This window comes from Lissotriton vulgaris, chromosome 1_1 (genome assembly GCF_964263255.1).
Source record: "Lissotriton vulgaris chromosome 1_1, aLisVul1.2, whole genome shotgun sequence".
NCBI classification, from domain to species: Eukaryota; Metazoa; Chordata; class Amphibia; order Caudata; family Salamandridae; genus Lissotriton; species Lissotriton vulgaris.
Window position 1 is genome coordinate 47,772,845 of NC_141685.1, and position 14,943 is coordinate 47,787,787.

A 14,943-nucleotide genomic window follows, 5' to 3' on the forward strand; every position below is an offset into this window, starting at 1 on the left:
TATACTATACCAAAAAGAGGTAGAGTGTGTCGTGTACCCTACCGCTGCGCCACCAGTGTAGGAAGCTGGCTCTCTATAAACTATACCAAAAAGAGGTAGAGTGTGTCGTGTACCCTACCGCTGCGCCACCAGTGTAGGAAGCTGGCTCTCTATATACTATACCAAAAAGAGGTAGAGTGTGCCGTGTACCCTACCGCTGCGCCACCAGTGTAGGAAGCTGGCTCTCTATATACTATACCAAAAAGAGGTAGAGTATGCCGTGTACCCTACCGCTGCGCCACCAGTGTAGGAAGCTGGCTCTCTATATACTATACCAAAAAGAGGTAGAGTGTGTCGTGTACCCTACCGCTGCACCACCAGTGTAGGAAGCTGGCTCTCTATATACTATACCAAAAAGAGGTAGAGTGTGTTGTGTACCCTACCGCTGCGCCCCCAGTGTAGGAAGCTGGCTCTCTATAAACTATACCAAAAAGAGGTAGAGTGTGTCGTGTACCCTACCGCTGCGCCCCCAGTGTAGGAAGCTGGCTCTCTATATACTATACCAAAAAGAGGTAGAGTGTGCCGTGTACCCTACCGCTGCGCCCCCAGTGTAGGAAGCTGGCTCTCTATAAACTATACCAAAAAGAGGTAGAGTGTGTCGTGTACCCTCCCGCTGCGCCCCAGTGTAGGAAGCTGGCCCTCTATATACTATACCAAAAAGAGGTAGAGTGTGTCGTGTACCCTACCGCTGCGCCACCAGTGTAGGAAGCTGGCTCTCTATATACTATACCAAAAAGAGGTAGAGTGTGTCGTGTACCCTACCGCTGCGCCACCAGTGTAGGAAGCTGGCTCTCTATATACTATACCAAAAAGAGGTAGAGTGTGCTGTGTACCCTCCCGCTTCGCCACCAGTGTAGGAAGCTGGCTCTCTATATACTATACCAAAAAGAGGTAGAGTGTGTCGTGTACCCTCCCGCTGCGCCACCAGTGTAGGAAGCTGGCTCTCTATATACTATACCAAAAAGAGGTAGAGTGTGCCGTGTACCCTACCGCTGCGCCACCAGTTTAGGAAGCTGGCTCTCTATATACTATACCAAAAAGAGGTAGAGTGTGCCGTGTACCCTACCGCTGCGCCACCAGTGTAGGAAGCTGGCTCTCTATAAACTATACCAAAAAGAGGTAGAGTGAGCAGAGAGTCCAGTGGATCCCCAAAGGCTTTACAGAGGCTCAAGTAGATAATACTAATGCTCCCTTTTGTAGTAATGTGAAAGAGCAGTTAGCTTATCCGAGGGTAGTTGTAAGCATTTGTTGTATACACAGTGGCAATAACAGAGACACCCACTCAATGATTAAATCTGAGACCAATTCATAAAAATGACACTTGGTTTGATTTATTTTGCAGAACCAGGTTAGGTAAATACTTTTCGAAATAGAAATACATTTTCAATATAAAAAGTGGAGAAAACTGCAATTTTCAGACTTAAGCAATTGGAGGAAAAAATATTAAACATACGTATACGCAACATTGACTTACAAGACCAGTCTTCGGAAGTTAAGGTCAGTACAGGGCAAGGTTCAGTTGAGCATCAACAGTGCACCACAAGCGACAAAGTTGTGGGTGGGTACATGGTGAAAGTTCAAGTTCAAGTTCAGTGATTTCTATAGCGCACTACTCACCCAGAGGGTCTAAGGCGCTTGGGGGAGGGTGGGTGCATTACTTATCGAATAGCCAGGTTTTTAGCTGCTTTCTGAAGGAGAGGTGGTTCTGTGTGAGGCGGAGGTGAGTGGGGAGAGAGTTCCAGGTTTTGGCCGCTAAGTAGGAGAAAGATCTTCCTCCCATGGTGGATCTATTGATGCACGGAATTGCGGCGAGGGCTTGATTGGATGAACGTAGTTGGCGAGTGGGTGTTTAGAAGGACAGTCGATTGTTGAGACATTCGGGTCCTATGTCGTAGAGGGCCTTGTGTGCGTGGGTGAGGAGACGGAACGTTATTCTCTTGTTGACGGGAAGCCAGTGGAGATCTTTCAGGTGGCCGGAAATGTGAGCTTGACGGGGGATGTCCAGTATGAGTCTTGCTGAGGCGTTTTGGATGCTTTGGAGTTTTTTCTGTAGTTTGGCTGTGGTTTCGGCGTAAAGGGTGTTTCCATAATCTAGTCGGCTAGTGACTAGTGCGTGGGTGACTGTCTTTCTTGTTTCAGTGGGGATCCAGCGGAATTTTTTTTTGAGCATGCGTAGGATGTTGAAGCATGATGATGAGACGGCATTGACTTGTCTGGTCATCGAGAGGGAGGAGTCTAGGATAAAGCTCAGGTTACGTGCGTGATCTGTAGGTATGGGTGCTGTGCCCAGAGCTGGTGGCCACCATGAGTTGTCCCATGCAGAGGGGGATGTTCCTAAGAGGAGGACTTCTGTTTTGTCCGAGTTTAGTTTTAGACCCTCATTTAGGTTGTTTTTGGCGGTGTTAGGGTCTTTGGTGAGAGAGAGGATTAGCTGGGTGTCGTCAGCGTAGGAGATGATGTTGAGGTTGTGTTGTCGCGCGATGGATGCGAGGGGACTCATGTACACGTTGAAGAGGGTGGGACTGTGTGATGATCCTTGTGGTACGCCGCATATGACTTTGGTGGCCTCAGATTTGAATGGGGGGAGGCGGACTCTCTGGGTTCTTCCGTCGAGGAACGAGATGATCCAGTCCAACGTTTTTCCTTGTATTCCGACGTTGCTGAGGTGTTGTATGAGGGTGTTATGACAGACTGTGTCGAAGGCGGCGGAGAGGTCAAGTAGGATGAGGGCAACTGTCTCTCCGTTGTCCAGTAGCGTTCGGATGTCGTCAGTAGCGGCGATGAGGGCGGTTTCGGTGCTGTGTTTGGATCGGAAGCCGGACTGTGAGGGGTCAACTGAGTTGTTGGATTCAAGGAAGGTGGCGAGCTGAATATTGACGGCTTTCTCAATGACTTTGGCCGGGAAGGGGAGTAGTGAGATGGGGCGGTAGTTCTTAAGTTCAGAGGGGTCCGCTGTGGGTTTTTTCAGAAGGGCGCCGAGTTCGGCATGTTTCCAGCTGTTTGGGAAGGTAGCGGAGTTGAGGGAGCAGTTGATGACATCGCGGAGATGAGGTGCGATGATGGAGTCTGCTTTGTTGAAGATGTGGTGGGGGCATGGGTCAGTTGGTGAGCCTGAGTGGATGGAGTTCATCAAACGGATGGTGTCTTCAGTTGTGATTGGGTTCTAAGCGCAAAGGTTGTGAGAGTGCTGTTTGGGTTCGGAGGTGGGTGGAGTGGGTTGTTCTTCGGACAGGTTATCAAAGCTGTTATGAATGTCGGCGATTTTGTTGTGGAAGAAAGAGAATAGAGAGTCGCAGAGGTCTTGGGAGGGAGTGATGTCGTTGGTGCCGGCTGTGGGGTTGGTAAATTCTTTGGCGATGTTGAATAATTCCTTGCTGTTGTGGGTGTTGTTGTCGAGTCGATCCTTGAATGCTGATTTTTTGGTGGATCGGATCAATTGATGGTGTTTGCGGGTGGTGTCCTTGAAGGTGGTCAGGTTGTTAGTGGTTGGGTTTTTTCTCCAAGTTTTCTCGAGGGTACGACATAGCTTCTTGGATTTCTTAAGGTCATCGTTGAACCAGGGGGCCTTTTTGCTACCTTGTTTGATCGGGTGGTTTTTCAAGGGCGCTAGTTCGTCAGTGCTGTGGGTGATCCATTGTGTGAGTTTGGTGGCAGCTTGGTTTGGGTCCGATGATATGGTGGGGGGGTTTTGGTTAAGCGATGTGAGGAGTTGGTCGGTGGTGATTTTGTTACAGTTTCTTTGAGGAAAGGGTTGTGGTGGGACGTGGATCGTGGTCTTTTTGTAGCTGAAGTGAACGCAGCTGTGGTCCGTCCAGTGGAGAGCTGTGGTGTGATCGAAGGAGATGTGTTTGCTGGAGGTGAAGATAGGGTCGAGCGTGTGTCCAGCTAAGTAGGTGGGGGTGTCAACAAGTTGTTTGAGTCCGAGATTGGCTAGGTTGTCCAGGAGGGTGGTGGTGTTGCTGTCGTTATTCTTTTCCAGGTGGAAGTTGAGGTCTCCCAGTAGAATGTAGTTCTCGGAGGTGAGGGCATGTGGGCTGATGAAGTCAGTGATGTTTTCGTTGAATTGTGTGCGTGTTCCTGGTGGTCTGTAGATGAGGGTGCCTCTGAGTGTGGTCCTGGGGTCGGTGTGGATCTGGAAGTGAAGGTGTTCGGCGTTCGCGAGTTTGTCGACGGTGCTGGTCGTGATTCGGATGGTGTTCTTGTGAACGATGGCGATGCCTCCTCCTGTTTGGTTGGTGCGGTCTTTTCGGATGATCTTGTAAGCTTCCGGGATGGCAATGGCGATGTCGGGCGCTGATGAGGCGTTCATCTAGGTTTCTGTAAGGAAGGCGACGTCTGGCGATGTAGTGTCGAGTAGGTCGCAGAGTTCAGTGGCGTGTTTGTGGACCGAGCGGGTGTTCAGCAGGATGCACTTCAGCTGGCTAGAGTCGGAGCTGTTTTTGGAGGGAGGTTTGGTGTGGGTCCTGATGCTGGTGAATTTGCAGGATTGGCAGGCGAATGGTCCGTGGGTGTGTCCTGGGGTAGCTACGCAGCATTGTGGGGTGCGTCCGGGGTTAAGGGCAAGGAGAGTAGCAGCGTCATACGTTAAGCCAGTGGAGTGGGTATAGCGAGAACCAGGGTTTCTGGAGCTGGGCGCGGTCCAGGCGCGGACGGGCGTAGACAGGCTTACCTTTGGCGCACCTTCGGCGCGCATGGGGCGCGACCGCTGCGCGTGAACGCTGCGCGCCAATGCATCTATCATATGAGGATGGTGGAGAGGGGAGGGGCGAGGGAGGGTCAGCTGGGAGGCGGGAGCGGGGCGGAGAGCCAGGCTGTTAGGCACAACAAACAACAACAAAATGGCAGCAAGCCAAAAGGCCATCAGGGCGAGATTGGGGCACAGGCAAAGCCAATGGCAGAGAGATCGCTCGTTAAATCGGCACAATTAGGCGCAAATCGGCAATCAGGCCAAGGCAGCACTGGACAACAATAAACAAACTATGCGCAGTCTAGCGGCACAGCGCTGCTAACAAATCCAATTAATCTTTAGTAGCGCGAGAATGCGACAATGCTTTCAGTTCACAGAGATCAGCTTTCATGAAATCGAGTTGAGCAATTACAGTGCGAGCAGCGCTACGATACCAGGTCAGGTCAAGTACTGGTCTGGGAGCAGCGTGGGGGAGCGACCTCCTTCGAGGAGCTCAGGACGGTCACAGCGCTTAAAGCGGAAGGTAGGATCTAAGCTCGTAGTGGGAGGGAGGGTCAGCTGGGAGCGGGGCGGAGCACCGGGCTGTTAGGCACAACAAACAACAACAAAATGCCAGCAAGCCAAAAGGCAATCAGGGCGAGATTGGGGCACAGGCAAGGCCAATGGCAGAGAGATCGCTAGTTAAATCGGCACAATTAGGCGCAAATCGGCAATCAGGCAAAGGCAGCACTGGACAACATTAAACAAACTATGCGCAGTCTAGCGGCACAGCGCTGCTAACAATTCCAATTAATCTTTAGTCGCGCGAGAATGCAACAATGCTTTCTGTTCACAGAGATCAGCTTTCGTGAAATCGAGTTGAGCAATTACAGTGCGAGCAGCGCTACGATATCAGGTAAGGTCAGGTACTGGTCTGGGAGCAGCGTGGGGGAGCGACCGCCTTCGAGGAGCTCAGGACGGTCACTGAATACAAATTAAAGGGGACTGGGGCAATCGGACAGAGGGTGCTTACAGGTAAGAAGCAGCGGCCTGGAGGAACAGTCTCCGGGGCTGAGGCTAACACTGAGCAGGGGCCAAGACAGCACCAACACTACAACACTAGCGGCACAGGGGCGGCTGGATGCAGGGTGCCAACACAGCATCGGGTGCCCAATGAAAAGCAATGGAGGCAGGCCAAATCTGAAAAGGGCTGCAGGCTCCAGCCAGGAGGTCGATCGAAGGAAACCAACAACCATTGAGGTAAGTTATGATGCTCAGGGACGTAGGAACACCTGTTGTCCTCTTCAGCAAGGCCCAGGATGGACGGGTGAAGGGGTGCCTTTTGGTGTCAGAAATGGCTAACCAGTGCAGGTCACGGTTGAGTGGTCTTCTTGCAGAAGCTGCAGGCAACTTCTAGGAGTCCAGGAGAGGTCAGCTCATGGTGGAGTTGGGCTCTTGAGAGCAGGGGAACCTTGCTGAACTGGTGGGCCACTTGGACTCGGGCTGGTGGCATCAGGTGCAGAGGTAAAACCGGGGGGCAGGCTGCGCAGTTCTTCAGGTCACAGAGTCTTTACTTTGAAGAGGGTTGCTTTGTGAACAGATCTGCTTTTCTCTGGAGACCTTGGTCTTTATCGAAGGCAGGCAATCCTCCCAAGGTTCTGGAGGTCGCTGGGCTGCAAAGCGAGTTGACTTTTGGTTCAGGATCATCCAGGGATGCAGACAGGCCAGTAGGGCTGGGACCATGTCCGTAGTTCTCTACAGAGCCAGCAGAGAAGGCTGCAGTGCCCGGCTCTTCTTAGGTCGCCCGGAACTGAAATTCAGGGTCTGAGGATGCCACCTAAAATCTTAATTTAAAGGTTGTTACAAGGGAGTAAAAGGTAGTGGCCAATGGGCCACTTTCCAGGGGTGCCTACACCCTCTTATCATGCCCACCTCCTGTGGTTTGGTGTCAAATATCCCATATTTCAGTGAAACCTTCATGGAGCTGTGGAACTTGTAATGACAAGTGTCCAGCCAATGTACTTGCTATAGATCTTCCCTGGTCACTTGCAATATCCCGGAATAGACAAGTATATTGCTGGGGCATATCTGCTCATGCAGATATGCCCTCACAGGAGATATCCCTAAAGCAGCGGGCACTAAAAGGCCTGCTAGAGGGGTGTCTAACCGATATCTCAGACAGTCCCTATGGGCATCGCATACAGGGATGTGTGCCATGTCGACTCTTCAGTTTTGTCTGCACCAAGACACACAGCTGCAGTGGCAGTATGTATGTATGAGCTTGGTGAGGGGTCCCTTAGGGAGGCATAATTTGTGCTGCAGCCTTTAGAGACCCTCTTTAGCAACAAGGCCCTTGGTACCAGAGGTATCTTTTACTAGGGACTTATATGTAAGCTAATGGGTGACAATCGTGGAAATGACTGGTACACTTTAGGGAAGGAGATCGGCTCAGGGGACCTGGTTGGCAGAGGCCCTGCGCACTTCCAGTAAAAACTATATCATTTTCCAGGTTAAAAGTGAAGGCTAACCATGTCCAAAACAGGCCCTTTCCTACACTGAGACATTTTTCCTAGGACAGCGAAAACTCTACAGCAGGTCTTGCTCATAGTCCTTATACTGTGACTGCCACTACTGAACATTAATCTTGAATTTTTAAAGCAGGGCCAGGATCTGGACAGGAGCCAATGAACAGGAGGGCAACTCACCAGATATTAGAAGTCTTCTGTCTTCACATTCACTCAGAGAGAACAATGCCATCCCATGTATTGCAGGAGAAAGAGACCACAACCCTCAGTGAAACACTCACCTCTCAGATGTGATTCGTTAATAAGAATAAAATGAACATAATGCGTCCCTGGGGACCCCACAGATACACCGTTCCTACCAGTACTATAAACGCTTGGGGTCCCGCAGGTAAACCTAACAGTGCGTCAAAGGCTTAGGGGCCCTACAGGTAAACCTTTCCTAACCCAGTGCTACAAATGCTATGTACTCACTGCAGCAGGACTGGACGCTCTAGGGCAGCAATTAAGTTGCTTGGCATTTATCTACCCTTAGCTAAGCCATGTGATAAAGGCAGTAGATCAGGATGATTCTCTTCGACCAGAAGTAGCTCTCACTATCGAAAAGGTGGAGACCCTGGTATAACACAAACGCAGACATGCGGTTAGGCTCTACCAGGACATGTAGTAAACTACTAATTTATGTATCTGTAGGATTAGATTGCATTGTAAGTTAATACATATGTCACTCCCGGGCCTGACAGTGTTCCATTGGACTTTTTTCTCCACAACATTGAACTTTGGTCACCACTTCTTACTCAGGTCCTAGCCGCAGCTTCTTCAATAGGGCTGTTAGAGTCATGGTCAACGTCCATTCTGCTCCCCATCTATAAGAAAGGCGATCATAATGATCCGGCCTGCTACGGGCCTATTTCCCTTCTGGACTCCATGGGTATAGTCGCGGGTCGGGTAGTTCTGGACCGATTACAATCATGGGCCCAAGAAAACAACATCATGACCGACGTGCAATACGGATTCCAGAAGGGTCTGGGGACCGTGGAGCAGGCCTTGAACCTCGCCCTCTTGATTGGAAAATACGTGGGTGCAAAAGGAGGTAACATCTTCCTTGTGTATGTTGACCTTAGTGCAGCATTTGACTGTGTCCAGCATTCCAAACTTTGGGCTATCCTTGGCGACCTTGGGGTGGATCCCGCCCTTATAGTCTTCCTACGCGAACTTTACTCTGACGCCACTGCATGCGTCAGATTTGGAGTCAACGGTGAGCTCTCTCCCTCCTTCGCTATAGCAAAAAGGGGTAAGACAGGAATGTGTACTGGCTCCCTTCCGGTTCAATCTATACACCAACGGACTAGAGCAGGCTATGCTGGAGGGGAGCCAGGACCTACCCCAGATTAACCACCGACCTATACCAACACTGTTATACGCATATGACTCGGTCATCATAGCGCACACACTGAATCAACTCCAAAAACAACTTAACAAATACTCCTCCTTTATGAGTTCTCTTGGCCTTAAAATCAATATAAAAAAGACATTGACCATGCACATTGGTCCAAGGGTTAAGAGTTCTAAATCAATTCTGGTGGAAAAAACAAAGTTGGAAAAAACTTCTGCTTACCCATATCTGGGCATTATGGTGGATGACTCTTTGAGTTGGCGCCACGCCACGGCCAGCAGAAAACTCTTATTCCAACGAGCAACATCAGCCTTGGTCACCTTCTCAAGAAAGTTCGGCAAGCCTGCTCCTTCTGAACTTCTGAAAATCTACTATGCAAAATGCCACAGTGTGGCCACCTATGGAGCAGGTGTCTGGGGTTATAGTCCTGTTGACTCTCTTCAAAAAATAGAGAACAGGTTCGTTAAATACCTGCTGGCCCTCCCACAAAGTGCCCTGAACTTCGCCACTCATAATGAGCTTGGTATGGAATATATTACTGATACAATACACATCAAACCCATCCTACTATGGCAACGCATATGGACCAAACCTGAACGTCATCTAACACGCTCCTTGATTAAAGACTGCATGGCCTTAACCAACTGGCGTAGGATTCCTTGGTTAGTCTATGTAGGGAACTTCTTTAAGGATCTCGGTCGCAGCTCTTATTTTGACGAACCACCCAGTGTGGAGGACATCTCAAAAAGAGACCTAAAAAAATTATGCCAGGATCATCTAAGAGAACTGCGCAACCAATCTGGATTCAACCCTATCTAAACTATTACCTGTCCAATCACGAGAAATACCTACTGACAAGATTCCGGTTCAACACCTTTTTTCGTTTGATTTCCTTCCCAAAAGTCCAAAACTGGTCAAGTACTCTCATGAATTGCCCATGCGACGGACTATCCAATCAATCAACAATCCATATTATTTTCTTTTGCAAATATTATAAACTACCACGAAACACATGGATTCTTCCGCTTCTCCGCTCAAGCGGTCTTAGGTGCTGCTCTCCTGCATTTCTTTTCCTGCAGCTCTTGGACTCAGTACATGCTGCTAAGTGTATAGCTACTTTTTTAAAAGCTACTATCAAGATACGTCAAGCTTATGTCTGAAAAGTTATTTTTTCGCTGTTTTACATTAGAATCTTTTCAGTTTAGTTTTATACTGTCTTCTCAGTTTATAAATGTTCTTTTTCTTTTTACTTTAGAAGATATTGATTGCTTTTTAAAAAAAAAGTTTTTTTAAAATTGTGTACTTTTTATGTTTGCAAACAAGTGCAACCTCTACCCCCTCCCTTCACATTTATGCATAGCTATTATTTATCCCTAACATCCTCCCTTGACTAAACCATAAAGCAAAAACACTTACCTGAGTCTTTTCCTTCTGTCCGAGAGACGACGGCGGCCGAGGCTCACCTAAGGGCCTGAAGAGAAAGACCCTGTGGGAAAGAAGAATATAACAGAGACAATCAATCATTGTGATTTCCTGTAATACTAATAAAAAGTGCATACCAAGAAACTATTCAATGCAGTGTGCTCCTTCTTGACCGACTCTTCTACAACGGGGAGCTACATACTCTCCCTACAGGAAATGGGAGACAGACACACAGACACACACACGGGAAAGCATAGTAGGAAAATGCTATATACAGTTCTTATATGCTTGCATATGTACGTTGTTTTAGAAAGATGGTGGAACTATTTATTCTTTTCAATGTGCTTTTTTTGCTAATTACTTTAATCTGCTTCTATTATCATTGCAGTTCGGACTGGACTGTTCCCATGAGGCACAGGGTCAAGACTGATTTGCATATGGCCAGGTCTAAACTGGGGTGGCATGGTGAGCAAAATAATGATGGATTTAACCCCGATCTCTTGACTGGGGGTGAATGTTTTGATTTGTTCTGCATTCCGTCCATCAATTGTGTGTCTTTTGCTCTATTATCATTGCAGCACATACATTCTATACAAGAATTACGATAGTTAAATTAATAATGAAAATGCTAATGATATGGTATTTTAATTTGATATCGCACATGAATTACCCCTAAGCAGAAACTACTTTAAGGAGAAATTTAGAATTAGTACGTAGAACCACTCAATCTTTGTGAAGTTGAAAGAAAGGCTCTTGTATAGGTAATGCCTGAAGTTCATCAACTCTCCTTAGTGAGGTTATTGTTATGAGGAAAGCAACTTTCCGTGATAGGAATTGTAACGGACATTTGTGCATTGGTTTTAAAAGGCGGGCCCATTAGCCTTGTAATGACTATGTTTAAGTTCCACTCTGGAGCAGGGGGAATACTTGGCGGTACCTTTTTTTTAAAATTAAATTGTACTTTATTACACCTTTAAGTCGTGCACACAGCCATCATCGCCTACAACCCGGAGGCCGGCGGCAGCAGAAGGTCACCCTCAAATCCCTGGGTAAAGGTAACACACACAGCCATGATACCAACAGCCCGGAGGCCTGGCGGCGTAACGGTGGGTGGAAAAGAAGTGTGCAATAGTATCAGTCCATGAAAGCAGAAGATGATTGACCTCAATATGTCAAAGGAAGGCCCACCCGGCGGCGCCGGCGGTGACAATCCCAAGCGCAGTTCGGCGTGCCGAGATAGTACGGCCAGTGTAAACATATAGAAGCAAATGCATGAAGACCCAGGGATGAAGTCTTTCAAGAGGGAAAACAGGAACAGGTGTAGAAAAAGAACCAAACCCCTATTTTAACACAAGCCCACCCACCCCAGTAACTTGCCAGACTACCTAAAACCGTGTCCACTCGCCCACTCCCACCAATCATCACATCCACGACCCCCACTATAGAGCCAAGGCTGCTGACTCAAGGGCCCACGAGGGCGAAGCAAAGTTCAATGGGGACAACGTCTATCGCCGCCCAGGACAGCCGTCTCAATCACCCATCCAGTACATAGCACAGTTAAGACCCAGACACAATCCATCACCCACCTACAACACAGAGGCATTCAGCCACCATTCTCCTCAGAATCAACTACCGCAACCCCATTCTCCTGCAGTACATCCAACTCCTCCCCCTCAGGATCTGACTCACCGTCCCCTTGCGCGCTCTGGAACGCCTTAAACAACCCCCAGAAGTTCTTGGGGCGACTTTTCGGAAGAAGTAGTTCGCTATACACCTCCGATTGCGTGCAACAGTAAATTAAGTCCGCCTCCCAGCGCTTCTTCGTGGGGACTGGCCCCCGCATCCAGCACAAGGCAACCAGACGCTTGGCCACCAGCAACGCCATGTCCGCTAGCCTCCGCAATGCCACCGGTAGCGGTTTGGAGAAACCAAGCAATGCGAGCGCCGGGCAGGGCAAAATCTCCTCACCTAATATAGAGCTAAGATCCGCAAAGACCTCTATCCAATACTTATGGATATTAGGACAAGTCCAAGCCATATGGAGAAAATCAGCCGTGTGAAAGTGGCAACGCTCACACTCCGCTGACTCCCCCAGCCCATACCTATGCAGCCTCTCAGGTGTGTAGTAGACACGCTGTAGATACTTAAAGTGAATCAGGCGGTGCCGACTATTGAGTGAAATCTTTCTAGTGTTAGCGGAGCAATAACGCCACATCTCGTCCGAGATAGGAGTTTGGAGGTCAGCTTGCCAGGCCAACCGGGCCTTGGAGGGGGGGCACTGCCGATGTCTATCACCCAGTGTCCTGAGAGCCGTGATCAGTTTACGAGCAGAGGGGGTCTTAATTACATACGTGAGCTCCGGCACTTCCTGCGGTTCCGCCAGTTCCGGACCCAATGCGATTAGCGCCTCTCTACGAACTCTATGATACTGAAAGCTATGTAACAGTGTTGCCCCAGGACAGGACTGGAGGGCCTGCTGCAACGTCTTCAGAGTGCCATTTAAGAAGAGATCCCCCACCGTGACAATGCCCAATTCACGTAACGCTTTCAGGACGCCCTTCTCCGCCAGTGGGGCTAACCAGACTGCCCACTCCACACGGAGCAGAGGTGAGTACAGCAACACACTCTCTCGGGAGCTTACCAGTGCATGCCAAGCATGGTTCGTGGCTGCGATAGAGTCCAAGTTGCCGACCCTCCGATCGGCTGGATAGCATACTGTGGCCGGGAGAGGGATGGGGTCCGCAAAGAGGCGTTCCAGTTTCACATGAGGGATGCCAGGATCCGCATGAATCCATGTGTGAAGATGCGCTCCCTGAGTGATCCTATAGTACCGTTCTAGGTCTGGAGCCCCAAGCCCCCCTTGCTCATACGGAAGAATGAGCGTTTGCCACTGTACCCTCGGCTGCTTGCCCCCCCACGCAAGGCGGATAAGTGTCTGAGTAAGTTGCCGGAAAAAAGCCTTGGAGAGGACCACCGGTATGTTCGTAAATAGAAAGAGAAATCTGGGGAGCACTACCATTTTCATGAGCGCTATCCTGCCCATAAGAGAAAGCGGGAGTCTGCACCACACTTCGACATCGTCCACCAGTTTGGAATAGGCAACCCCATAGTTCTCACGTATCAGGACCTCCGGGTCAGTATGAATACGAATCCCCAGATAGCGTATGGAGTCCGTGGTCCACTGCAAAGGGTACTCCGAGTCGAATGGGAGTGTCACCGGAGTCAAGGGCAACGCCACCGATTTGTCCCAATTGACCCGAAGGCCCGACAAGGCCCCGAATCTCACCACCTCCCGCAGCACCGCCGAGAGGTTTGTCTCCGGGTCACGGACATATAGCAGAGTGTCATCCGCGTATGTTGAGATACCAATCTGGTACGTCGGAAAGTTTATCCCTTCAAACCTATGATACTCTCGTATAGCGCAAGCGAGGGGTTCCGCCACCATGGCGTACAACAGCGGAGAGAGGGGACAGCCCTGACGAGTGCCCCTTCCAATCTCGATTGGAGCAGTGACTAAGTTCCCTATTTTCAGCCGCGCAGTGGGCTTGTAATACAGAGCTCCCAACATTTGTAGAAACGGTTCACCGAGTCCATACTTACGAAGGACTCTGAGCATGAACGACCACTCAACAGAGTCGAAGGCCTTTTCCATGTCTAGGAAGATGGCTACGGCCTTATTTTCTTGCCTGACATGCTGTATCGTGCCCAAAACCGTGCGGATATTATAGGTGAGATTGCGGGAGGGGACGAACCCAGCCTACTCTGGGGCTACCAGTTCCGGGACCAGAAGCGCCAAACGAGTCGCCAGTACCTTCGCATACAGTTTCGCGTCCACATTTATCAACGACAGTGGCCGGTAAGAGCCACATTGATTAGGGGGTTTACCTGGCTTCGGGATGGTAATAAGCAGCGCCTCCCTCATAGATTTCGACATGCTGCCCTGTTGACAAATATCATCAAACAGGAGCATCAGGTACGGGACAAGCTTATCCTGAAAGGCCTTGTAAAAGGCCACCGTGAGGCCATCCGCCCCAGGAGCGCTACCAGACTTCATACCCTCCAGTGCCTCTGTTATCTCCTCTTTTTGAATTGGGGCCATAAGAAACTCTCTCTGCCAGTCGGCCAAGAAGGGCATTTGTATGTAACTTAAGTAGTCGTCGATTTCCTCCTCAAGGTTGCTAGACCTCGAAGAGTAGAGAGCCGTATAATAAGAGTGAAATTCCGCTAGGATATCCTGCTCCTCCGCCACCACATCCCCAGCAGCGGTCACTAACTCCTCAATTACTAATGGGGGCCTGCTGTTGCGCATCAGTTTGGCTAGGAGAGCACCTGGTCGCTCCCGTTCTCCATACGCGCGCGCTGTGGCATATTTACCCATATGTTTAATTTCCCTATCCGCCTCCTCTTGAAATTCCTCTAGCAGAGGTTTAAGCTTGTCCGCGTCTGTAGCAGTACTCGAGTCTCCCGCCTGCCGCTCCAGATCAGCCAGTTGAGTTTCAAGCAGTTGCAGCCGGCGCCTGATAGCCTTGAGTACCCCTGAGTGTTTTGCCATCGTCATCCCTCTGATGTATACCTTAAACGCATCCCAAAGCACCTGAACACTATCCACCGATCCCACATTAGTCGAGAAGTAGGTCTCTATGTCCTCGGCCAGTTCCCCTCTGAAGACTTCATCTAGGAGGGAATACGGGGGGAACCTCCAGGTAAACGGGGGAATCCCCCTAGCAGGGGCGATCAGCAGCAAGAGCAGTGGCGAGTGATCAGACAGTGTGCGAGGCAACACCGAACACCCCTTCACCGTATCAAGTAGGGAGCGGGAAACAAACCAGTAATCTATACGTGTATGTAGGTTATGGTAGGCCGAGTAATGGGTGAACCCACCCCGCCCGAGTGCCTAT

The 14,943-nt window shown here is 49.7% G+C and overlaps 1 protein-coding gene across 3 annotated transcripts in view; it reads right to left on the reverse strand.

Moving 5' to 3' along the window:
* The window catches only part of LOC147737166 (uncharacterized), a 498,742-nt gene that overhangs the window by 31,328 nt on the left and 452,471 nt on the right, over positions 1-14,943 (reverse strand). The window contains exon 1 of one of the 3 annotated variants that reach the window (XR_015295526.1): positions 10,040-10,100. The exons of the other annotated variants lie outside the window; for them this stretch is intronic. The gene's annotated coding sequence lies outside the window, so the exon portion shown is untranslated. Of the gene's footprint in view, positions 1-10,039; positions 10,101-14,943 lie in introns of those variants that run through there. 3 annotated transcript variants of the gene reach the window in all.